Below are 23,985 nucleotides of genomic sequence, written 5' to 3'. Positions count from 1 at the left end.
TTAGGTGACTGCCGATTTTCTCGTTGGGTAAGCATATACATGCTTGCGTATTTCAAACCATGGCAGCATAATGCATGGTAAATGAAAGTGTAACGAGACAACTCGTATAGTCATCAAAAAGAAAGTAGAAGATTCAGAGATGGCAAATTGGACGCAAATTTGGATGTAAAGGCAAGTGTTGTTTGGAGTGGTGTTGGAAAAAACAAAAAGCTGGGAACAGATTGATGCAGGCGGCATTGTTACAAACATAGGTAACTGTTTATAGTAGAGAAACGTTCTAATGGCAAGAAAACATCAACTAGCGATGGGCAAAATGCTAGAGTGCTGTGCAAGTGCATATAGAATCCCTGATTAGCAACAGCAGGCTAGGTGAATATTTGTTGTCACCCCGTTTCCAAGGAAAAGAACTAGATAGAGCGTACGTATTCTAATTTTGGGGGACTCCCTTGAGTCGAATAGTGTAATTATTTGACAGAAGGTGCAGCTAGGCGCATGTTGCGCCGCAAGTAGTCTCGAACGCGGTTGGCTTCAATGGTAAAAGGAGTGATGTGAGATGACCAAATGAGATTGTGTTCTATTAATACGTAGAGGTACCCGAGTGAGGTTGCCACAGATATGCAGGACGTAACGATACATGTAGCTTCGACGTACGTGGTTCTTCGGTGAAATTCAGTGAAAAAAAAAGAACGTGTTGTTTTTTGTTTTTTTTTGACGACATGAGCCATTCTCGGCACCAGAACTGCACTTGGTCGAGACCGTTTTGAAGAGCATCAGTGCCGGAAGTGTCTGCAATGCAGTGGTAGATAACACAATCGTTTACGAATAGATTAATGTTACATGATGTACACGATGGAAACTTATTGTTATAAATGCGAAACAACAGTGACCATAAGAGGGTACCCTAAGTACGCCGGAAAATGCAGGAATCAGATGGGAGGCTGAATTCTGGTGCACACACACACACACACACACACACACACACACACACACACACACACACACACACACGCACACGCACACGCACACGCACACGCACACACACGCACGCGCACGCGCACGCACGCACGCACGCACGCACGCACGCACACGCACACGCACACGCACGCGCGCGCGCACACACACACACACACGCACACACGCACACATACATACATACATACATACATACATACATACATACATGTATATATATATATATATATATATATATATGGGGTTTCTTCAAAGTTCAGCTCGCACGCAGAACCCGACGTAAAATATGCAGGAAAAAGACGGCGCACCTTTTGGAAGACGTATTTACTTAACGTTATCGCGGTGGAATGCGAGACACGTAACAAGACAACGGCAGCGTCTTTAAAAGCACTTCAAAAATGTTGCTACACATGCACAAAACGATTCGGCAGTAAATTGATACCGTTATACATTGAAGATACACAAGCTGCAAGCATGCAGGATGCGCGAGGTAACGATGCGAACGGCGTCCACCTTTGGTAACCGTAAGAGCCTCGTTGTGTGAGGTTCAGAATTGTGATACGAGTTAGGCGCGATACAAATTACGCATTGTAAGGACACTATGCGCACATGGCAAAAAATACAAGCTATAGGACGGGCAACAATACAAAAGTAGAAAAATACAAAAAGAGGTGCACGTATAATGCATAACCGTATCAATTTACTGCCGAGTAAATTTGCGCATGTGTAGCAACATTTTAGAAATGTTTTAAAAGATTGCCGATGTCTTGTTAGATGTCACTGGCGAAGGCTGGCCCACCAGCCGAAACGTCTCACAGTAAAAAAGAACGTGTTTTCACGTACGTCGCGTTTATTTTCCGTCCTACCAACGGAGCCAGTGCACATTTCTCATCACAACTATATATATATATATATATACACCGACATCTAACAAGACATCGGCAGTAAATACATATATAAACGAGAAGAAAGGGGGTACACCGAGGTGCCCGATATTTATTAGTCATACTATAAGAAGCCAACAAACACTGACGCCAAGGACAACGTAGGGGAAATTACTCGTGCTTAATAAATTAAATAAAGCAACGATAAATCCATGAAAGTGGAAACGGCGCCGCGGTAGCTCAATTGGGAGAGCATCACACGCGAAAGGCGAAGGTTGTGGGATGGTTCCCTACCTGCCGCAAGTTGTTTTTCATCCACTTTCACTTACATTAATTTATCGTTTCTTTATTTCATTTATTAAGCACAAGTAATTTACCCTATGTTGGCCTTGGTGTCAGTGTTAGTTGGCTTCTTACGGTATGAATACATATATATATATACCACGTGTCCAGCTTTCATACACACATGCACTCTGTTCCACGTTGACATTCCTAATGCCCACGCATCCAAAAAGAGATAATGTTATTTGCAACGAGTTCGATACAATTTCTGGACTATTATAGAATGTGGCATATGCAAGCATATTGTGCAATCTGTTGGCTAAAAGAACGAATTTTAGAAGTTTATGCTGCATAGTTATGTGATTTTATAATGCTATATGATTGTGTTATTATGTAGAACACTGACGAAACCTCGGAGAGACTTCAAAGCACGTAGACTGTAAACACGTTATATATTCAATGAACTTCCCCATTGAAACAAACAAGCCACGACCGTGTTCGATCGAGGACGTGAGCTAGCAAGAAGGATGTGCGTCAGAACTCGGTTACACAGCTTCGCACATTTTGACGTGTCAGCCGTGAGCTTGGCAAACATCCATGGATGATTTTTGTTTATTGTCATAGCATTTGTGCGGCGCAGTTTCCGCTGATGTTCGAACGACAGAAAGATGAGCTAGTTGGTAAGGATTCATTATGCAAAAAAAAAAAAAAAAAGGTGAGGCATGCAGACAGGACGCAAGAGAAGTGGACAACACGAACGCCGACTGTCAGTTGATAGTCGGCGTTCGTGTTGTCTACTTCTGTTGTGTCCTGTCTGCACGCCTCACCTTTTATTTATTTACGATGATGTTGTCGTGCTGTCGCGCTATCGACGCCGCAGGCGCCGCGCACGGAGATGCAGAGTTCGTTTTTTCCCAAAAATGGGGAATGCGTTTCGCTGCTATAGAACGACGAAGCCCAGTGAACGCACCATCAACGCTCACTCGATCGGCGCGGTGGCGGAGCCAGGGAGGCATTCTGTAAGAGTCCACCTAGTGGACGGTCCATATCGGCCACTGCTGATTGGATGGAGTTGTGCGAGCGAGGAGGAGACGAGCGGCCGCAGCCAATCAGCGGCGGTTGAAATGGCTATAGGTGGACTCTTACAACATACCCCCCCCCCCGCCCCCCCCAGGTCAGAGTTCTGCCTTCTGTTGGCGGCGCGAGCGTAGCGGGTACGCATATTATTAGCCCACTAGCGTTCCGGCTTAGCTGCTGTGTGAATGCGCTCGTCTTAGTGGAACGCACGGCATAAACGTCGAGCTGATGATATCTAATAATTCACTGGGTGCTCGCTGAAGCTGATGGCTCCCCGTCTGTTACGATCTCGGGCACCAAAGAGGTGCGACACATCCCACGCTACAGGTGGCGCTCGCCATCGCACCAGCTTTCTGTGAGATGCTCGGTAGCTCCCAGGGGGCTGTTTCTTGTGCCCATTTGCCTTGCGCGCTGCGACGCACCAACATGTTGCACCCGTGTATATTCCAAACACTTTACTAGGAGGTCGGGCGAAAAATTATACCTTGCTGTCGCTGTCACTGATTCAACCTTCTGGTGAAACCCGAATGCCTTTCAACATGTGTTCAACCGCACTGGGCCGTCTGCTCAGCGTCTGCTTGCCATTCTGCTGACACGAGATCCACGGTTGGTGGATTGATGCAACAAACGTTTTGGCACTTTAACCGCAAGCGCAGTTTACATGAATGCTACAGCGCAGCTTCGCTTCATTTATATACGGTTTCTCAGGCTTCATTGCAGCCTCGTTAGGCAGTAGTGAGGGTGAACGCCCTTGTAAATGTTCACCCACGCCGCACCGTCTTCTCAGCGTCTTTTGGCTTTTCCTCGCCACGGTAATCGCGCACCACACTAGAGCTAGAGGAGTAAAAATTTGGAGAACGCTTAAGCTTCGCCTTCAAGCGTGGAACGCGATACCATTCAAATAACCCCGAGTGCTTCTCACGCTTCCCGGAAACTACAGCTTATATAATCGTAATGTTTACCGGCAAACGCTGGCGGCGACAGCTATGCACGAAGGCGAGCTTTATGGTTCTTTTTTTTTTTTTTTGATATCGTGCAAGAAACCGAGGGTGCCGCGCCACTCCTACTAAGACAGACTTTAAACGGGAGATGGAAAACGAGGTCACGTGAAATGGGGTTTGTGTTTGAGTGTCCGCGTAACAGAAATATGTTTTCCCGTATATTCAAATTACAATCCGACGCTGTTATGTCTGTAGATTGTAAGTCGTACTTTACAATTTTTCTGACGCATTCTAACTTAAGAAATTTAGTTAGTTGAGCAATTTCTTTACGCTCCACGGAGGGCTTGCGTGATTGGGTATACATGGTTCGGAATGATTATTCCCGAAACGACAGTCGCCGGACACCGGACGCCGACGCCGGATTTCCTGCTACACGGGGCCCTTAACGCTATTGGGTTAATACATGAATGATCCGATGAGTAATTATGCCTCTGGTGCCGTTCCGCATCGCCCACGCATCGCCAGTGCTAATGACGTGGTTTCCTATGCTAACTGTAAGTCAAACCACTCTTAAGGCTCTGCACCGCCTCCATAGTCCCAGCAGCGTCAGAACAAGCAGCATATCTCAATAATAACGACAAACGTTGATGTTGTAAAATTTGAAACAGTCTAAATATTTATAAAAGCACTTAGGAACCAATCCTGATTTTTTTTCTCATCGTATTGGTTCCATAAGGATTCATTTCATAATAGGTAATGCAATGTTCTTCCTTCTCTGTGTGCAGTTATTTTTTCTATTTTTTTACCATGTCTTTGTGATGTTATATGTTGCAACTATGTTGCGCTTTAGTAATTTGTGGTACACGATGTGCATGCCCGAATGGCCTAACATGTTATGTATCGATGTAACGTATGATGCACCAAGTCACAATAAATCTCACTAATCCCGCCAATAATCCGAGAGCTACATCCGGGTTTGTATAACACTGCGCATGGCCTCTGTACACTTCATACTTACGGCAGTGCTTGAAGTAACTTTTGAGATACAAGACATATTGGCGCATCCGATTCGTTTCCCTTGTCTGAAATCAAATTTACTGCTGTATATCACACGCAGTTCAAATTGCGCAAGCGCTGCTGGAGCCGAAGTATGCATGCGAATGGGTGCCTGTTGTCCATCACAGCCGCAACAATCACTCTGGACGACTTTCCGAGTTTTCCGCAAACACTCGTTTAAATTTTGAGTAGCAAGAGCTGCAGAGCAGCAACTTTTGAGCCATCTGCCAATAACATGCGCCTTTTAGTTTAATACGTTTTAAGCACCGTTAAAAAAAGTGAGAACATGGTGAATGAGGTCAAATTTTACAATAATGCGTTTGTAGCACCATAGCCAGTCTTTTATCCTACTCCTGATGCAGCTGCTAAAGCGGAAGGGAAGGATTAAATAAGTGTTTATTTAATCAAGCATAGAGGTGATATCTTGCTTGCAAAGCTTGCGGTCTTTTCTATGCAATGGTTCACGACTTAAGTGTACCAGAGAGCTAGAAGAACGCCAACGTTTTACTAATCCATTAGAAGGGAGACAATAAAGAACTGAAGAATTATAGGCCCATTGGCTAGTTTTCAGCGTTGTATAAAGTATTCACCAAGATAATTATCTAAAGTTTCAAGGTGACACTTGACATCAGTCAGCCAACAAAACAGGCTGACTTTAGAGAGGGATATTCTATAAAAAATTACGTCCATGTCAGCAATCAAGTAATTGACAAATCTGCACGGTCCAATCAAGATATCTATGTGACTTTAATAAATTACGAAAATGCATTTAATTCAGTAAAGATACCAGCAGTAATAGAGACATTGCGTGATAAAGGAGTACAGGACGCATGCGTTAATATATTAGGAAATATATACAAATATTCCAGAGCTACCTTGCTTCTCCACACAAAAAGTAGGAAATTACCTATCAGAAGAGGGACCAGTCAAGGAGACACAATCTCTCCAATGTTCTTGACTGCATGTTTAGAAGAAGCATTCAAGCTACTGGGAACAACTGGGAAGGCCTGGAAGGGAAGATAAACGGCCAATATATCTACAACATTCGGTTTGCAAATGACATCGTGCTGTTCAGAAGCACTGGGAATGAATTGCAACAAATGCTTGATGACCAGAACCGAGAAAGCGTAAGAGTAGGATTGAAGATGAATATGCAGATGAAAAAGCTAATGTCTAATAGACTGGCAAGGGAACAAGAATTCAGAATTGCTAGTGAGCCTATGTGCAGGAGTACGTTTATCTAGCTCAATTTCTCACAGGGGACCCTGATCCTGGGAAGGAAATTTACAGAAGTATAAAAATGGGTTTGAGTGGCATACGGTAAGCGTTACCAAATCCTAACTGGGAGGATCCCACGTTTATTGAAAGGAAAAGTGTACAATCATTGCCTTCTACTAGTGCTAATATATGAGACAGAATCTTGGAGGTTAACAAAGACGTTCGAGAACAAGTTAAGGACCGCACAAAGAAAGGTGGAGCGAGAAATGTTAAGCGCATGGTTTAATTTTCGACCCGCCTGACTCTTATAGCCAGGCCATCAAAAGTATCTATTGAATTTACATAGAATGTTGGTGCCCCTGATTTCTGTGTCTGCGTGCTCTCGCATACATGATCATTTTTGTATGAACAGATCCCATAGTATCACTACAAAATTATGTAAGGTGTCTCAGATCATTATTGTACATAACCATTGTGTGCACTGTATATAGTGAACGTCATTTTATGTAATATGACAATTAGTTTATGTGTAACTATGCGTTTCCTTGAGGCTATGTCGTTATATGTTAGTGAGTGAGGATTCGGACACTTCGAAAATATGCCGTGTATGCAATGCTTCGTACTTTGTATATGTTATCGTCCCGGTGGAATTGCGTCCTGGTGTAATTGGAATCAGTGTTCGCATCGTCCCTTGTTGAAATAAACTTTTTCTCAACGCAGGCGTAGCATTAACAGACAAGAAGAGAGCGACGTGGATTGCTCAGCGCATTTTCTAATTTCATTTTGCTTTTCCGTGCCACAAGGAAATACCGGCGCCAAAATACTTATAAAAGTGAGAAAATCGTCGTTGCTTGATCGTAGGCCCTGTAAATGGAAACCATATTGACAAAGGCTCTTGCGTAGGTGGGTTTCTCTCTCCACTTGCTGGAAGTCTGGGCGCCTGAGCTCCTTATAGTTATTAAGGTTGTAACAAGACAATCACTGCACTAACAGATCGTCAGTGACGGCGCTCACGAAAGAGAAGTTTTGTTCACGAGGTCGAAGATCTTTATTGATTGGCCGCTAATGAGGCAAATTTCGCCCATCTTCTTTTTAGCGCGAGAGCGATATAAGTGTGGGTGATAGGCTAAGAAATTTCGCTGCATTTAGACCGCCACCTTTGTCCGCAACTCGCCAACCTTCTCACTGGACGCGATAACCATACGCTGGGCTCCGAAGACCCTTCGAGTTATTTTGACACTTTTTCGACACTTTCTTCTTGACGCGCTATTGGCACTTGTTTCGGCATATTCGCATTCACTCACGCTACGCAATACTTTCAGCAATTTCTGTCACCTCTAAACTTGTTTTGACTGATAGTTTCTGCTCCACGAAAAGACACTTGGCACTGTCTCGAAACAAGGACACCTTGTGAAAAGACACTTTCACATTCAATAGGACTACCCCTCTACACCGTACTTTTTGCATTGTCTGTCAGCTCTAAGCGTGTTTCCTTTGTTTCGCGAAAAAAAAAAGGCACTAGGAGCTATCACAAAACAAGCCGTATTCGTGCTGAAACACTTTTCCCGCATCCAGCCACGCTACTGCTCTGCACAGTGCTTTCGACGCCGTAAAGAGAAACTTTTCTGCCGAAATCCCCCTGGGAAACGTCACCCCTTATTCTGCACGTCTCCATTCGTTCGTTCCAAAGCAGCTCGCACCTTCTTCGAGCCTGCTGCTGCTGATGCTGCTTTCGGCTCTCTCATTCCGGTGGCCCGGCCCCAGGGCCGCCGGCAAGTAAATGCGCCCTGACCGGCTCGCACACACATGGGGACCTCAAAGAGCGCACGTGCGTGCGTGTGTGTGTGTGCGTGCGTTTAGGGTTTCGCTAATCGCATGGGAAGGCTCGGGGTTTTCTACGGTTGGCGTTTCCCCCCCTTGGGGACCAATTCGTTTTCCCCCTTCCTGAAGTGAAGCTCCAGTCCGAGGGTCAGCGGTAGCAGGGAGGGGAAGTGCTCGCGACCGGTGTTGGCACGGCAGCAGCGGACGCCGCCGCCACGGCAAATGGAAAACTGCGTGTGGCTGTCACGCTTTCCGGCTGCCATTGAGTCCCGGCCTTAGTTCTCGATAGGTCCGCAGGGAGTCGCTGCCTGCCTAGCACCTTCGTCCACTCCGGTGGCGCAGTCAACCTCTGGCCACGTTTATTTTTTCTTTTGCGTTATATATTTTTTTTCTTGCCTCTTTCTTTTCCTTTCCTGAATTGGACGCAAAAGGAAGAATGTTAATGATAAAAGAAAGAAACGATCGGCAGATGCGATAGCTTCACCTCGGCTTGAAGTCCCGTACTCCTTTCCTTTCTTATCGCTGGACTGTGTATCGTGTTTCCTTCGAAGAAAGGAAGGGTATGTCGTGTGATGTGCCGTGTCTAACACAGCAGGAAAACAGAAATTATGATAACCAGCTGGCGGGCTACGCATGCTGCTGTCGTATACATACAAACCACTTAGCATGTCAGAACGTGAGTAACCCTACATTGCGAGCGTCGACATTTTTTAGACATTTCCAAGGACACGAGGTCTCAAAGCCTCCTACGCTGGGATTAGTTCGAAAGTTCACGGGCGTTCCTATGGTGACAGTAGCCCCATCTGGCGCTGAAGAATACGAGTTGCCGCGTTGCTCTTGTAAGTGGACTGGCAGGACGTTTACGGCTTTACAACTTGCAGCTAGGCCCCGACTTCATCTTCGAAACTTTTTAAAGCGATAGCTTTCTTTGGCTTTCCTTCCGCACTTTGCGGTTTGTCAGTCATCAGCCGTTTACTGCCAACTTGGGACACTAGGTGTCACTGGTTGATAGTAGGGGCTGAATGAAAGTACCAGAAAACGGGGTTATGCAACCTCTATACGCGGACCAAGTATGCTCTTACCCTGTTCTGCGTAACAACAGCAGCAACAGCATAAACAACTTCCTACATAAAACCTGAATATGTATTCTATGACACTGACCTGTTATTGTAATGGCTAATTACATGTAACGAATTCGTTTATTTCTTTTTCATTTCTTTCTATTTTGGTGCACACTAAGTTTCAGTAGACATGGGCCTGTTCTTAGCTAATCTTACAGAATATGCAAGTCCCACTACGATTCCCACATAGAACTCCTTAAACGGAACCAAACACGTAATTGTGTAGCATAAAATAGGCATCGCCAATTAAGAAAGCTTCGCTTGCGTTTCGCATACGAAGCTTCGCTTCGTATGCATGCGTTGCTGCGTAAAATGATGTGTTGACGGACGCTTACAAAGCTGTCCCTGACAAAGACATCGATCCAACGTTGGTTCTACCAAAATTTGTTTCTGTATGGTACAGTAACGCACGCTGTATAATTGTTAGTATATGGGCACACTTTAGCAATCTCCGATTACCTGCACCTCAACAGACACCCTTAATTTCGCTTATGTAAAGTTTCCTTCCGTAATTTTTGAAATTACCTGTTTATGTAAATCAATATTTAAGCCTCCTGTGATGGTGCAATTGCGGTGTTAAAGGATTCTTTGAAGGGTTTGGGCGTGAGCTAGTTGCTAGGCATCATTCATTTTAGACAGCGCCAGAAAACACACGGACAAAAAACACACTTGCTTTGTGTAGTGTTAAAGGTCCAGGCTGTAGATTATTTAACTCCTAGGCAAAAACTTTTTCAACTGACGTTACGAGCAAAATGAGGCGATGCCGCCAAATGGATCTGAGCAAAAGCGTTTTTTTTCCTTTTCTTTTTCTCCTTTTTCCCTGCACGTTTTCAGAACTGCTGTAGCCGGCACCTGGTATCTCTGAATCTAGTGAACTACTACCATGCAGAAAAAAGAACAATGAAGCGTTGTCGTCGCACGATCTTCTTGTCAGCGCCATGTTCGTTTCAGAGAAGTGCTACGCATGTTAGTAGAAGAGAAAGCTTTCACCACACGCCAAGGTGTGGTGCTGCTTTCATTTCCATTATTTTTTTGTTGTTGTTCTTAAGAAATGACATCTCGTGTGCACTTTCTCCTCTGTCCTGTAGTTATGGGCGCAAGAATACACTTCCAACTCCGAAGGCTTGTTCCCAGTGCCTCGAGCACAAATAAAAACGAGCGACCTGGCTCTCCTCGCTCGAGCCTTAGCTTTCTCCCGGTGTATCGCCCATCACGCAATCGCGCCTGTGTTATTTATATTACCCTCCGAGTGGCGGCGCCCCTCTGACGTCGAAAGTGCACACCTCGCGTCGACACCCCCCCCCCCCCCCCCCCCCCCCCCTCCATCGTTCCTTTGCTAACCCCACCCTACGCGCTCGTGCCAAGCCGCGGGAACTCGCGCGTTCATTAGGCTCTCGTAGGCGCGAGGGCGATGGGAGTCTAAACCTGGCCTCCGGCAATGTCACGCACAGCGCCCGCAGTAGCGTCGAACCCTGCGTGTCTAGGGTAGGGTTCGTGGTCACGGAAAAGTGAATTCCCTTGGGAGGTTGCGCATCTGGACGCCGGAGGAGAGATGGGGGGGGGGGGGGGGGGGTTGCTGAGCTTTTGGGAGGCCTCCGGGTGAAGGGACAGGTTGGTATTGCGTGAAGGGTAAAGGGCATGAGGAAACTCGGGTAACTCTGCACGCATTGATAACCAGTGTTAAAGCTAAGGGGGTTTACAAAGACGAAAACATCAGGTGCAGATGCGACGAGAATCGCTGTCGTGTCGAGTCGCCTGAAATCAGGAGGCTGAGGTAAGCCCACTGATCAACGATAAGCGATAGGAGCTCGCATGGACGGTATCTTAAGTACGGTCGAGGCGACACACATGTAAGTGTAATGTTGAAGATGGAAGGCCTAGTCGGTTTCAGCACGTCATAGGATGTGACAAAGGCTGCAGTACCAAGAAAACAACAGTTACGACTAGCTGTGGCAAAAAAGGGTGATGATATGAGCCCGGGAAGAAGTGGGTAATTGATACTAAGGGAGATAAAAATAACCAAAGAAGTAAGTGATTCCCTGGACAAAGGGAAATCTCATCACTGAAGAAATTTGCTATAGAAGCCTGGTTTGTGTTATGGTATAAAAGTTTATATTTTGAAAAATGCTTAGCGCGATCTTTTTTTTTCTGCGTAGCCTCCAATACGAAGATCCAATCGTAGAAAGTTGCCAGTAGGATGAGGTGTATTAATCATAGATGTCCTGGGGTGGCTTGCACGAATATTTAATAATGAAAGTAATAACGGATTTAAGAACGCGTTCTTGTGCGGACTAGGAGTTCTCTAGGGATCGTTTAAGAACGCGTTCTTGAATTCGTTATTATTTTCGTTAATAAATGTTCGTACAAGCCATCCCTGTAGCGCATGAGGGTTGCCTTGAGGACGTGTTGGTAACGCATTTTGAATAGGTTTGCGGTAGGGCGATTAAAATACAGAACAAAGGACAACACACACGGACGCACACATCGCTCTAGGTTGGGATGTGGTTTTGTTGGAACAAGCAAACCTCACAATTGAGCAAACAGGTGCACATCGCGCTTCAAGGGATCGCGTATTTGACCACGTGCATAGCTTTTCTACGGGCACATTCTCGCACGCCGTCGACGTAGCTCCAAACGCAAAGACGATGAGGTATGGTGCAGTTATGCGACAGGCGGTTAGTCTGACTGCTCCCCTGCGTACGTTCTTTCGTTTTTCCGTCCTTCCTGTTGTTCTTGATTTTTTTCTCCTATTTCAATAAAACTTTTCCTTAATATACTTTCTGCGCGGCTCGACTGTTCGCGTATCTTCCTTAGTGGGAAAGTGCCGTAGGGGCAAAGCATCATCACGATTATTAATACGGCGATGTAACAAACATACGGTGACATACATATGTACACGTGACAACGCGGCGTCCGCCACCGTGCTGCGACTTATTGTGCTCACAAAACACTAGTGTTGCTGCGGAACACACACACACACACACGCGCACACGCGCGCACGCACAGAGAGAGAGATAGAGAGAGAGAGATGAGAGAGAGAGAGAGATAAAGGCAAAGGAAATAAAGGGAGGTTAACCACAAGATATCTCCGTTTGGCTACCGTGTCCCGGGAAAGGGAGAAAGAGGTGCGCGAAATGAGACAATAAAAGAGGAAGACAAGAAATAAACACACACACACACACACACACACACACACACACACACGCACACGCACACGCACACGCGCACGCGCACGCGCACACGCACACGCGCGCGCACGCACACGCACACGCACACGCACGCACGCACGCACACACGCACACACACACACACACACACACACACACACACACACACACACACACACACACACACGCGCGCGCGCGCACGCACGCACGCACACACACACACAGGAGCCTTATTCGTAGGACCTCCAAGACCATCTTATACCGTCTATAAACATTTTCATCATCATCGTCGTCGTCGTCGTCATCATCATTATAATCGCGCGAGCCTTTCGAGACCCCTTCAGCGCAGCGATAAACCTTGGTATCGTTTGCGATGGGTCACGTTCCGGTGAAACTGCAAATTTGCCCTTGTCGGGGCACACTATACTTTTGGATAGAAGAGCGAGTTCCAAACCCTTGATTGCGCGAACGGATATATGTTATGCTGAGTCACTGCGGAGACACTGCTGCGTACGTCGTCTACTCCACATCCCAATGTTCCGTTACGAAACTTTCGGACACACGCCCGCATTCGACGTAGTTGTGCTATTATGCAGACCTTGGCAGGTTTGATTCCGGTAGCGGCAGCTGCATCTCGATTGGGATGAAATGCGAACGCGCTCGTTTAGGTGCGCGTTAAAAAACCCCAGCTGGTCGAAATTAATCCGTAGTCTTGAAGTGCCAACTCGTCCAAATGTGGATTCTTGTATAGTCGCTAGTCCCCCACTACACGGCCTGCCTCATAATTGGATTGCAGTTTTGGCAGGGTAAGACGGCATCATTTGTTAATAATTTTATGGGGCTGCCTTCATTTTTCCGCGCCTAGGAATTCCGCTTTTGGATACAAGACCTTGTTTCAAAGGCGTTGGTGCGCCAGTCCATCTGTGTTACGTACTCTAGATACACTGTGCTCCATATCTCCGTGTTTGTTTGTGTTTTAATCTTTTTCTACATATTGCCGGCTTCTTTCTTTATAAGACACAGGTGCTCCGACGAGGCCTTGCGAGAATATAAGGGGAGAAATACACGCTAAGAGCTCCAGGCATGAACCACAGAAAGCCTTCGAGAGCGGAAGCACACTCATGGTCGGTTGACTTTTGAGCTGCCTCCTGGCGTGGAAACAGGCGATGGATAGAGCGACGACACAAGAGGAACGAGAAAGAAGAAAAACAGAAAGTGAAAAGAAAAACGAAGCCGAGGCATAAGCAAACAAGACATCCGAAAGCCGTTTTGCTTTTCATAACCCGACTCCTAGCGGTGAGAAATCTCCTAAAGGAAAGCTCGTCTCAAGCAACGGCCCCTACCCATACACGCACATACTAAACATAGACGCGTCGACGAAAACAAAAAGAAGAAAAAAAATATAAAATTCTTGCAACCTAGGCTTTAAGGGGGCGAGCGAAAAGTTATTTTTGGATGGAGAAACTCGAAAAAAGAAAAATGAAGAAGCTACTGCCACCTGCAGCTATACTATTCGTTTATTTTATGCCTCCCGCGCTTCTCTTACTTCTGTGTTGTAAAAGAGAAGCGGCCGCGCGCTATATTGGAATGGGCGTTGAAACGGAACAGTATGGGCTGAGAGCGGGAGGAGAGCTAGAAAGAGGAAAGCGGGTGGTGCGCAGAGAGCGAAAGAACGAATGGCAGGTCGAAAGGCAGAAATTTATGGGACGCGTTGGTTGGTCACGGTGTGGGTTGTCTCTCCTCGCAGGTTCGTTTTGGCGCATTGGGGCCGTGCTGCGTTACCGCAAAGTAAAACTAAAAAAAAAAATCTGATCTAAAGAAGCGTGATACTTGGAACGCTGTTTCCATACTATACGGCAGATGATGAAGTTGTAAACGGAGATGCAGCTCCATCTGCACCTGTTTGTCGGTTGCGCAAATCCTTAACGTACACGCGCTGTGGAATTCCGAAATAATCGCATTTCACGATACAGACAGCGTCTCTCTTTGGAGAAGCCAGTGTCTTCCTACATTTTAGCGTTTATAAGCAAATAGTGTCTATTTTACCGTTTGAGTGATGAATTTGAGTGATGAATAACTAAGCCTGATACGCCTAATTACATCATTTAATCAGTATCTGACCTAACGGCGTCGTCCTTATTAAGGCGAAAGCCTTATATGTCTCCTTAGTCAGTCGACCTTGAGCAGGAACGCGTAGATGACACGAAATGTGCAAAAGGGCTACGAACCATCGACCATTGGTGGGATTCGGATCTACTACCTTTCGTGCTCGAGCTTTCGTATTAAGGTTACGTTAACTAAGGCTATGTTAATTAATGCAAAGGCCGAACTCACGACCTAACTCGCGACCTTTGGTCGGTGTCAAACCCTCGGCCTTTGGTGGGAGTAGAACCTACTCGAGTAGAACACTCGACCTTGGGTATTAATTAAGGCTACGTTAACCAAGGCTACGTTATTTAAGGCAAAAGTCGAACTCGCAACCTTTGGTCGGTGTCTAATCTTCGGCCTTTGGTGGGAGTCGAACACACGACATTTGGCGCTATGGAAGACGAAGTTTATTAAGATATACTTAATTAAGGCACTCGAACCGACTACCTTGGGTGGAGTCGAACACTCTACACCATTGGAATTAAGAGGGATGACTAAGTAAATACGCTAAGCCAATTAAGAGGATGAGTAGGCGAATTAATAGGGATGTGTGCGTCATGTGTCCGCCTCTAATACATCGGCAATTGGGCTTTCGCCTTCAAGTCGTATTAGGGATAACATAAGAGACTGTGAATTTTTCGCTGCTTGAGGACGCCGAAATTAACCCGTCGTGACGAGTAGGCCAGCGTACAGCTTCCGCAAGGCTCCAGATGATAATGTTTATTGATGAGGATGTTTACTGGCATCCCTTTTGAAACGGGACGAGGAAATACAGTCACCCACCTTGCTTGCTTTATTCAGGTTTTAGATATGTCGGCATGTAGCCTTTTGCCTATCTTATCTCCATCTAAACTTTTGCATTTGAAACCTCTATCGCTATATTGTGCCGTTACCTACGCTTGCAATGACTCCGGTCCTATCAATCTCTTCCCTGCTTGTTTTCCACCAATGCTCTAATCGTCTCTTACTTATATCGACTGCTGACCAGCTAATCCTTCCTTCAACTTTAAAACCCAACGTTTTTTGAAGGTGGACGCTCCCTGCGGGGCCCGCTGGCTAATTATCTTGGCATTCCATCACGACGTGACGAGTAGTTTCTGGGTTTCTTTTCCATTTGTTTTCTTTTTCTTTATTTTGTTTGCGTGTGTGTTGCACACACATGCCTCATTCTGTAGCACAACATTGACTCGGTATGTTTCTGCCGTGAGATAGCCAGCTCGGGTCTCAAATAGCAAGGTGCTCCCCTTGGCGGTATGATACAGATGTTCCCTCCTGATTTATTTCTTGCTATTCTTGTTGGTAAATTTGCATGGCCTTTTTTGCTTCCATCCTTTGCATCCTATTTACCGTCTCTGTTTTACTTACTTTCTTTTCTTTTTTTTTACTCCTGGTTCACTATTCACGTGCTCAATTACCCTATGCTTGGTTACCAACTTTCTTGACCTCTTCCTCCATCCCGTGTCGCATCGGACACATCGCGCATAGGACAGCGTCACTAATGGCAGGGAATTTCGTTTTTGTCCAGTAACGCAGACAATGCTCAAAAAAAAAAAAGGGGGGGGGGGGGCCTGTGCGCACAGCGCTGTCAGCGTTTATTTGTATTGTTTTTTGTTGCTTGTTAAGTAGTCATAATTTCGTAAAATCACTTTATGAATTTTAGTCTTCATGTAGAAGTGCGGGCTTACGACCTGAAGGCGCTTCAAAGAGACATTGAACAAGATCTGTAATGGAGAACTTCAGAGCACGCTCAATCAAAGCTAACTGAATCTGTGCATAACTTCAATTTGCAGTTCCCTTTGTGTCAGTCAACCTAATCCTGCAGTTGCGAATTTTCTAAGCTCAGCACTCTTAGTAATCCTTTTGCCATTCTCGACGAGGCTTCCCTTAGCTTTACACCTACTCTGCAAGTCTTACAGACCACCAGTTATCTGCCTTAAACATTACGTGGCCTGTTTCCTCATCTCAAACGTAATGTCGGCTACTGCCATTTGTTCTGCGGTCACCCCCCTGTACAACGACCCCCCGCCCAACCCCACCCCGCTGTCTTCTTATCTTCTAACCTTAGGCATAACATTTTTTCTTTCAACTCTCGTTGCACCATCCTTTACTTATTCTCAAGCTGCTTAAGGTACATTGAAAGTATCTTGGGCAAAAAGAAGAAACAGATGCGGGCTTTCGTGCGATATTCAAATAGCCCACATGCGGTGTTGAGGTATACCTAGTAAGTTGTCCTTTCCACCGGAAGCAATTAATATAATAGCGACTTATTTCTCTTTCGAGAAACAGAGAGCGTGGCCTAAGTGAAACTATGTATTTTCCCTCTTATATCCCCTTCATATGTTATGTGCGCAACTGTGCTCGCACACGTAGTGCAGCAAAACCAAAGGAACTCATTCAAATTAACATATTAAGATATGTCCTGAACATCTGGAAGCACTTCTGATCGGACCTGCGCTACAAGTCTGAATAACATGTGTTAAGTGTTTTAATAAAACGAGATAGAAGTTATACACGGCTGGATGTTTGCCTTCGCAGTGTCAGTTTGCCTTCTGTAGCGGGTTCACGCCCTTCATTCTTTTCACCATGTTTTACAACAGGCTTACATTTCAAGTACCCGGATGACTGCTAGACAGGAAATAGCTGAGATTTCCATATCCGGTGTCACTGTAGAGCGTTCTCACATGGAATCCGCAAGATGGAGAAAGCTCAGTGAACGAGTGAAAAAAGTCCCGCAGCGTGGTTACACTCCTGTAACACGTGAAGGCGAAAGCCTGCTTGTTGTTCGTCCTCTCGCTTCGTCGCGTTGCTGCATTAGCCGTTCGGCTTCTTCGGCTCGTTTTCGATGCTTAGCTGCGGCTTCGCGCGCTTATACAGCGGGGTCAGACTCGTGCCAACGACGTTTCTCTTCGAATTTAACTTTACGTAGCATCCTCTCAGAAGGGGATTGGAATGCGTGATGTTCTGTGCGTTGCATGGGTGATTTCAACAATTGCCTGCACTGTTCGCTTCCCTTTGCTGAACGCTAGTAGCCTCAGCCTTACGGGGGTATGAGCCATTACATTTTTGCTTGCATACGGGCCGTTGAGAAGGTTACGTTTCCTTTCTTTTTCTTTTTTTTTTTGTAGCCCTCGACTAGACGCCGCGTTTCTGTACATTGTATGCGTGGTTCTAATGAATGTATGCACGATACGCTTCCCTTTGCTGAGTGGTTTCAGTCTCTGCGTTATGAGAAGGGATGAGCCATTGCATCTTTTGCTTGCTTAGGGGCTACGAGTCATTGCTGCTGCTGATATTATTTGTACTATTGGGCCGGACAACGTGTTTTCTTTTTCAAGTCTACCGGGAGAATGAGCCGCTTAAGGCTTTCGCCTTAAAATTCCTATCTTGTACCTCAGTTGTTAGGTTTTTACGATTTAGAAGGTGCCAGAAATGTGACCAAACGAAATGTTCAATGAACAGGCTCTTTTTGGCGCTTGAAGGGTCTGTAGACGTAGACAGCGCCGCTGCAATACTTATAATTCTACAGATGTACAAGCATACCTAGGAGAGCTTTGAAATGTCTAAAGAATAATAGGAAAGGAAGTAATGTCAGAGACAAAAAGAAGAACGAACCAAACCAAACGTTGCATGTTGCGGTGGCTTTCCAAAGGCGAATGCACCATTCTTATATCTTTGCTCAAATCATTAGATACGCCCTAAAGTTACGGAGAACCATCCGGTCGCAGAGAGAAGTGGTTCTTGTGGGGAAGGAGGAAAGGCTAGCACTATCTTCCGCAACCCATGCGGGAGCACGGCCCAGCGTCAGCAGGATGCGGGAGAGGGGGTTAAAAGAGAGAGAGGGTAGGAGGGAGAAAGGTAGAGGGTCGTCCTAGCAGCATCAGGGCAGCCCGGCCGGGAGGGCCCAGTGAGTTCGACCGGAGGAGTAGGCTTGAGGTAGACCCTATAGGAGGTGGCCTAGCAGAAGCGAAGTAGTGGCGGATCATGAAGCCCGAGGTGGTAGGATGGCCGTTAGGCTATCCGTCTTTGCAGAAATTTCCTATAGTCTCACCGAGAGCCCCGACGAGTCGAGGTACTCAACGACACTTAGGAAGGCTGGTAGCTGATTACGACAGGGGAAGAGGATATCTTCCTGTCGTGAACATCGGAGCCCCAGGCAGTGGAACTCCTGCATAAGTCGGCCGCGGTGTTGCAGGTGAGCAGGGCAGGCAGCAGGAGGTGCTCCAGAGTCTCTGGTTTACCACAGAAGGCACAGGCTGGCGAAGTGACTTTCCCAAGGCGGTGCCAGCGGGCTGCCGTCCAGTAGCAGCCAACTCGCAGTCGCAGCAGCAACGAGGCATCCCTTTGTGGGAGGCCGTGCTGTGGAAGAGGCCGTGGAGGCCGGCCCAGGGATACCCGTTTGTCCGGGTGGCAGGCGATGAAGTGCCGGCGCAGCCTGTGTCTCGAGAAGTCTGCGGCCGTTACAGCAGGTCTGAAGGGGACGCTTGAGTCGTGGGCACTTTTTGCAAGAGTTCCGCCTTCTCATTGCCCGGGATCCCCACGTGTGCCAGTAGCCAATGCAGGGATAGTGAGCATCCTGCGTCCTGAAGAGCCACCAGTCTTGAAGAGAGCAACGCAAACCCAAGGCTAGCCCTGTCAGGGTTCTGCAGGCAGAGCAGCGCTGCCTTAGAGTCGCAGAAGATGGCTGCCGGGGTCGCTGGTAGCTCCTCTGCCAGTAGGTCCACAGCAACGAGGAGTCCTGCTAGCTCTGCTGCGGTAGAGCTTGCATGTCCCGGGAGACGGCACAGCTTTCTCTTTTGTAGGGTCGGTGCAACGCAGGCTGCTGTGGCTGCTGCTGCCCGTCTCCGGTACCACGGATTCATTGACGAAGATGTGAAGGTGGTGCCCAAGTCTCTCTTGGAGGAGAGAGGCTGCCGTCTGCTGTAGGGCACATATTGGGGAACGGTTCTTCGAGACAACTGGCAGCTCCGTCGAGATAGGGATTGGTGGTCGATGTGGTGGCCGAGGCTGTACAGCCTTTGCAGGCGTGTCCCCTATGACTTCCTTATAGAGGCCACACAGCCGTACCATGTGTGATGCTGGCCGGGGGCGTAGGCGGGTCACGAGTGCTTGACCATCTGCGGCATGATGTAGGCGATCAATGTGTCGTAGCCCCTGTTGCAGGAAGAGTAATGACAGGGGCCAGACACCTGCCTCAGCCAAAGTGGCGGCCACTTGCGAGGTTCGGGGAACGCCAAGACAGAGCCGTATCGCTGAGTGGTACTGTAGCTCCAGTTTCCGCAGGCGGGGTAGGGGCAGCGCCACAAGAGGGACGGCATACAGTAGCCGTGAAGTGGCTGCAGCTTCAGAGAGCTGCAGCGCACACCTACTGGTACAGCTCTGTCCACGGGCAAGGAACTGTGAGATTGCCTTGCGGACACGAAGCGTCTGGGCGCACAGGGCCTTGGTAGCCGGCAGCGAGGTCAGCCGATGGTCAATGCGCAGCCCCAGGTAGGTGACTGCCTTGCGCCTTAGGATCTGGACGCCCTCCAAGCGCAGCCGGGCAGCTGAACGGTGGGCTTCTGCTCTGGGTTGTAGCAGCAAGGCCTCGGTCTTCCTGGCCGAGATGGTAAGGCCGGTGCTGCACAAGTAGGCAGCCGCAGTGTGCAGGGCTCTCTGTAGGGCCGCACGTGCCTTGCGGATGTGTTGCGGTGGTCTCCGCACCCATAGGGCGATGTCGTCGGCGTAAATTGAGGACTACGCGGGGAAATGAGGGTCGATCGGCAGGGCAGCAGGCAACCGTGCCATGGCCAGGTTGAAAAGAAAGGGGCTCACCACTGACCCCTGTGGCACGCCTGCAGTGACTGGACCGGGGGTGCTCTTCGAGTCACCCACACGTACCCTGAGGGTGCGACTGTGCAGCAAAATAAACAAGGAGAAAGAGAGAGAGAAGGCGGTGATCTTTCCCGCAGCGATCTCGTGATTTCGCTATAGTGCCGTAGCTTGGCAAGACAACAGCTTCTAGGAATTCGGGAAAGGACCTCTGACGGAAAGAACGTGACGTTGAGGCTACAACGTGGCGCCCGTCGCTTCAGCGTTTCTTCCGGCAGACGTCTGCTCTTGAATAGCCTTATGGCTAGGGAAGAAGTATCCACGTCGAATAATATACAAATCTATGCACAGAAACGGCGTCCCCTTGGTGCAAAGAAGTGGATACATGGGAACAGCAGAAAGGCGGGAGAAATTGCGAGGCTGTAGTACAGTGGCAGACCAATCAAACGCAAATTCAAGGAGTCCGCAAAAAGAAAAGAAGGCAGAGAGAGAAAGAGAGAGATTAACTGTTGAAAAATAGCCTTTCAAAGCGATCGTCGGCTTCCGAGTTTTCGCGCACAAGAAAGGAAAAAATAAAGAGGTGTATGGGTGCCGATTTTCGCTGAAAAACAAACTGAATGAATCGTGCGCATTGGGCTCAAGGAGCTGCACGAAGAGAACGAGTTTGCCAGTGCTTGGTATATTGACACACGAAAGCGAAAATGAAAGAGGATCTCCGAACACACGAAAGGCGGCCACATAAAGCCAGCTTTTATGCTTGTGCACGCGTCGTCACGGATGACAGATATGTATATGTATAGGAAGCGTCAAATTTCTGGTGCTCGAGTTACGATTCGTTCCCGATATTAGCAAAGTGGGGCCGCCCCCGTCTTTGATGACTTCGCGCCTGGCTGTTTGCGATAATTTCTTTCGTCGCTTCTGTTTCTATTTCATCTCTCTCTCATTCTCTCTCTCTCTCTCTCTCTCTCTCTGTATGCGTTCTTTTGTTTCAGTTAAAAATGGTACACCCGTAGGGGGAGCGACAGTGTCTGTCGAACAGGGCTCCTCCTAGCGGTGTATCCCCCTGCCTAAACACGTCCTCGTTAATCTTGCTCCGCGCACCAACCGTTCTCGCATCGTTCGTTCCACTCGGCAGCGCAATGGGACGTCGTATGCGGGCGCAACAGAGTCACCGAAGTCGCCACTTGTGCCGCGAAAGCGCGAGAAAAAAACACGAACCGGACGGCGAGATACCGCGAGATTGGAAGGAGTGATCCGGGACTCGCGCGGCCGCCAGAACGCTGCACGACTTGCTCGAGGAATCGCTCCGACCGCGCCGCCATCGCCCGCCTCCGTCGCACTTATTTACGCACAAACGCAGACACATGCGTGCACGCACGTAGTACTTCTCATTTTATGTCATTTAGCTCGCGTTTTTTTTTTTTTTATAGCCGCGCGCGGCTCCGAGAGGAGATGAGAGCCGAACGTGCGGCCATCTCAACGTCAAAGCGGAAGACGAGCGGGCGTGTGGAGCCGTGGTATTAAAAAAAAACTATGTGAGTCGTAGGGTGCGCAAATTGATTTCGAAGTGGTTCCCCCCTCATATGCATAATCTCATGCATTCACTTCTCCCACGCAGCAGCCGTGCTATACTCATGGCGCTGGCGGCGGCTTCGCATCGGGATTTTCGTTTTCTTTTGTTTATTTCTCTCTCTCTTTTTTTTTTCCAGGTTCATCAGGACGACAGCTGTTTGATCGCCGCTTTTGTGCGGGCCGACGCGCAGCGCTATTAAGGTGAGGTTCTTTTTTCCGGGCACACCTCCTTCTCCACGAGCCCGCCTTTCGCTTTTTTCTCACTTGCGAACTCATGATTTTATCGCAAAGTTTTTTTTTTTTTCTCTCCTTCTTCTTCTTCTGCTAAACATCGAAAAGCGAAAGCTCCGAGTGGTGACGACGAGAGAAGCGAGAGCCCACAGCTGTTGACTCAGCAGCGTCTAGCACCGGATAAGTCAGCAGTAATGCGCTATTTCGTGTTGCCTTGCCTGCCTGTCTGTACGAATGCAGCCACCACGTATGCGTCTGGCACTTGCCACTTAACATCTTTTTAGGTAGGTGATCCTCGCGGCTACAGGGCGTGAACGCTCCTGGAAAATCCCAAGGTAGCGTTCTTGCGAAATATGAATAATGACTTTTTTTTAAATGTCAGCAGGCTTAAGCAGCTTTGAACGTTCGCGCGGCCGCCGAACAAACCCCGCACAAATAATTCAAGCGCCAATGCTGCTGCTCGCGCATCCGGCTTACCATCTCATGTACCGCTGAGGCAGGAGCGGCGCACATGCCGAATACAGGAATAAATTCGTGCTGCAGTCAGATGTATGGCATTCCGAGGGGGGGGGGGGGGGGGGGAAATGCGAGAACACCCGTCTATTTAGATTTAGGTGTACGTTAAGAAACTCCAGGTGGTCCAGGTTGTTCCGGAGTCCCCCACTACGGCGTGCCTCAGAATCATATCGTAGTTTTTGGCACGTAAACCCCCATGATTTAATTAATTTAATGTATGACATTTTTTATATACGCCTGGCTCCGCCTTGCGGGCTTCTGCAGAACTAATTTGCCATATTTTGTGTGCTTCGAGTTATCCATTAACTCGGCTTCGATCTGCGATCGGCAGTAGGCCTTCTGGTTAGTTCGGACGCTGGAGTGGCCACTCCGGGACGGCGTTGGTCCCGTGTTCGAACCCCCTGGATCACGACGATGTTTTTTTTTTTTTTCTCTTCAACTTCGAAGCTTTCTTTATGAAAAAAAAAATCCTTACGGGTTTACTTTTGTACCTTCGCGCTCCAGTGGGGGGGCTGACGATTTCGTCCTTTCAGTGGTTGCACGCTAAGGCTTGCGCATATAGATCCTGCATTAGCGGCCGCAGACCAATGAATGACAAGTCCTCACTGTGAATGCCTTTTATTGTAAAAGGTTCATATGCAGGCTATGCTAAAGTTCTTCGTGGCAGTGTTTGCGCATGCGCAGAGCGTGCCCACGTGACACGTACTCCTCCCATCTCCGACGACCGTGACAATGATACAGTTCCGAAGACTCACTGCGAAGCGGCAAACCTCGCGTCGCATGCCCGTGCCCCCAGTGGCACGAACAAGCCACTGGCGACAAATAACTGACGCTTTGCTATTATGGACTCTGTATCGGTATCTATGGTCCCGTTTGGACAGAAGCTTAAGTAGTGGTTAAAAAGAAGAAAGCGCGCCGTCATCCTTAGTGCCTCGGTAAAGGAACATATAGACGCAAGATTGCCCAGCAATAACTCCCTAGATTTATGTCGGGAGAATTTCAGGTCGGGCAAACGCCAGAAAGAAGCTTTCGCTCTTACCTCCGCTGCAGGACACAGCGCTTGCTTTCCCTCCCTCGGAGACCTGAAATTATCCCCTTTCAAGAGTCAGCCGATTCCATTTCCTAAGGCTGCAAATTTACGAAACTGGTCACGCCACCTAATTCTTGGTCA

The sequence above is a fragment of the Dermacentor andersoni genome, chromosome 9, assembly GCF_023375885.2.
Source record: "Dermacentor andersoni chromosome 9, qqDerAnde1_hic_scaffold, whole genome shotgun sequence".
Lineage (NCBI taxonomy): Eukaryota > Metazoa > Arthropoda > Arachnida > Ixodida > Ixodidae > Dermacentor > Dermacentor andersoni.
The sequence above is the reverse complement of the archived record's forward strand: the minus strand, read 5'-3'. Positions refer to the sequence as shown.